This window comes from Adiantum capillus-veneris, chromosome 14 (genome assembly GCF_014529385.1).
Source record: "Adiantum capillus-veneris isolate H3 chromosome 14, ASM1452938v2, whole genome shotgun sequence".
NCBI classification, from domain to species: domain Eukaryota; kingdom Viridiplantae; phylum Streptophyta; class Polypodiopsida; order Polypodiales; family Pteridaceae; genus Adiantum; species Adiantum capillus-veneris.
The window spans coordinates 32,685,978-32,689,614 of NC_140944.1; positions in this window are offsets into that span (position 1 = coordinate 32,685,978).

A 3,637-nucleotide genomic window follows, 5' to 3' on the forward strand; every position below is an offset into this window, starting at 1 on the left:
CTAAATAGGATCACTTTCAAAAATAGGTTTCCCGTTCCACGGGTAGAAGACCTATTTGATAAGCTACAAGGGTCCACCTACTTAAGTAGGATTGACCTAAAAAGTGGCTATCATCAAATAAGGATAGTAGATCAAGACATTGTAAAGACCGCATTCTACACTACGTTTGGTCTTTACGAATACACTGTCATGCCTATTGGCTTGACCAATGCACCAGCCACATTCAACCGCTTGTTGAAGAAGCTATTCAGGCCTCACCGAACCTTTACTGGAGTGTTCTTTGATGATATCATCATCTACTCTAATTCATTAGACGAACACAAGCGACACCTCCAGGTCATATTTCAAGTTCTAAGAGAGAGTAAACTTTATGTTAATCGAAAGAAAAATGAATTTTTCTTACAAGAGATTCAGTATTTAGGTCACCTTATCTCTCAAGATGGCATCCAAATGGATCCATCAAAGTTAGAGAAAATAAAAGGATGGCCTAAACCAAGGAATCTTCATGAATTAAGAAGCTTTATAGGTATGTGTGCATACTATAGACGCTTCATAGAAAAGTTATCACTAATAGCAGGACCATTACATGACCTAACAAAGAAAAACATTAGGTACACATGGTCTGCCAAGGAGAACAATGCTTTTGAAAAGCTTAAAGAAAAGCTTATCTCTCAACCTGTGCTTACACTACCGGATCTCTCAAAGCCAAGTCCAATGTGACGCTTGTGGTGATTGCCTTGGAGCTGTTTTGCTTCAAGAAGGGTATGCCATAGGCTATGAAAGTCGAAGGCTCAACCCTCTTGAGCAAGCTCTATGCATATATGAAAAGGAACTCCTTGCAGTTCTGCATGCCTTAGACACATGGAAGCACTATTTATTGGGGACTCCTTTCATTCTGTGAACGGATCACCAAAGTCTTAAGTACTTCATGACGCAGACCAAGCTCTCCGACAAACAAATGAGGTGGGCAAACTTCCTTTTGCAATTTCATTTTCATGTTGCTCACATTGCTGGCAAGCATAATCAAGTAGCCGATGCACTCTCAAGATGGCCGAGGGTGAATGCGGTTTCCATAGCAACTCACAATGATCTATCTTCCATGATAAATGAGTATGCTATTGATCCCGATTTCAGAGATGTGATTTTATCCCTTGCACTAGGGAAGAAAGATGAACCATTTACTTTACAAGATGGTTATCTTCTCTATGGCAATAGACTATGCATTACTAGCTCACTACGTGAGAAAGTAATGTATGAATCTCATGCTCCTCCTCATGCGGGGCATAGAGGGATTCAGTCTACCCTAAAAGGGATTGAAACATATTTCTATTGGCCTCCCATGACAGTAAACATACAAGAGTATGTTTCTAAATGTGTGGTATGCCAAAATACAAAGTTTAATAGAGGGAAGAAAATTGGATTGCTTCAACCTTTTGCCAATCCCTAATTCACTATGGGAGAGCATATCCATGGATTTTATCTTTGGATTGCCTAAGTCTATCCATGGGAATACGGGAATATGGACGATAGTAGACAGGTTCAGTAAACAAGCTCATTTTATACCTGGCAAAAAGACTATCAAAGCCCATCAAATAGCAACCCTCTTCATTTCATAAATCTTCAAGTACCATGGCTTGCCAATGTCCATAGTGTCGGATAGAGATCCTAGAATGACCAATAATTTCTAGAAGGGTCTCTTTGAGAATTTAGGATCAAGGCTAAACTTCTCTTCGTCCTATCACCCGCAAACGGATGGCCAAAGTGAAATAGCTAACCTAACAATTCTCGATCTACTAAAAGCCTATGTAACGGAAGTTGATCAAAGATCCCAATGGGAGAAGTACTTACCCTTAGTGGAGTATGCCTACAATAACACTGTACATACTTCCATGGGAAAATCACCTTTTGAGGTAATTGAGGGAAGATCAAAAAGTGCCTTTCTACTTAAGGTACATGGGAAGATCTTTGTTGCAGATGATTATAGCCGAGACCTACAAGAATCTTTCCAAAAGATTAAGGATGCTATCTTTATCCCACAGCAAAGGCAAAAGGCTACTGCTGAGAAGCACAGAAGAGCCCAAGCCTTTAAAGAAAATTATTGGGTCTTATTAAAGTTTCCCAAGGCTCAATTAAGGCACATAACAGGTAAGAATCCTACGGGACACCAAAAGTACTATGCTAAGTTAGCAAAAAGGTACTATGGTCCCTTCCAATTTCTTAGGCCAATCAATGAGATGGCCTATCAAGTCAAGTTGCCCAACCATTGCCTCATACACAATGCTTTCCATGTGAGCCTACTAAAGCCTTATAAAGGAGAGCCACCTCAAGAACCAACTATTAAGACCCACCGGAGATCGAGGAGCAAGAAGAGGTAGTGCAGCCCGAGTCCATTCTCCGATATGAAGACAACGTACTAAGAGGCGGTAAGACTATCCGATGATATCTTATTAAGTTTAAGAATTATCCTTTTAAAGATGCTAGATGGATGCAAGGTATACAATTAAAGGATAGCCTAAACCTTGTCAATGCTTAGAATGCTTCCCTAGAGTAAGCAAATGTAAAAATGTTTAAAAATGAACAAAGTTTTTGTCTTATAAGACTCTCTTTTTCTTTATTGTGCACAAAAATGAAGTAGTATGCATGCTTAGATCAAGTTTGCGTAGACGACGTCTCCCGAACACCAAGTAGATCTTGTCACTCTACTATGGAAGATTGATAAGACTAATGTGCATACATGCTTGTGGAAGCTTAGGCTCTCAAGTGCCAAATGGACTAGTCATCCATTCTAGAACGATGTCGTAGGGTAACATAGGGATCCTCTGCCCGCTAAGAAAAAGACTAATGAATATGCTTTATCTTCTCTATCCCATAGTCGAGGACGACTATGATTTCAAGAGAGAGGTAATGTCATAATAATCAATATCTAATTCTCCTAAACGATTTTCTCATGTTAAACTGATCATTTAATATGGGGAAGTGCCAGGGGAGAAAAAGCTAGAATATTGGTTAGGCTAGCAGACTAGCCACAATAGGGATCCAAAGGAGGAAGAATAGGGATCCAAAGGGGGGGGCATATGAAAAAGAGAAATGTGCAACAATGGGATTAAAAGACCCTAAGGTTCATCACATTAAGACTTCCAAAATGCTAAGGTTCCAAAATTCAAAGGTTGTATCCAAAGGCCAAACACTAGGAAAATTGGATGCTTAGTGTGTGTCACAAAAAGTCTTTGTCAATCCCTACATAGGAGGGGGCGAGCCCTTGCAAGTAGGGGATGAGAGAGAAACACACACACACACACACACACACACACACACACACACACACACGCAAGCTCCCTTTACACAAAGGGAATGAGGGACACATGTCAGCTCCCTAGCCTAGATACCCACAAGGTGTACCCAATTCCTATTGGATGGCCTTGGAGCTGGACCAATGAGAATTAGGCTAGAGTAAATCTAGTTTAATTAATTTAAAAACACTTAATAAAAGAACCAATTAGAATTAAGCTCTCTAGAAGACTATTGGACAGTCTCCCAAGGGGACCAATGAGCATTCAGGAGCCCAATGGCTTGCTTGATTCCTATTGGCTAGAAGGAAAAGGGGTCCAATGAGAGTTTAGTTGAATTAAATGATTAC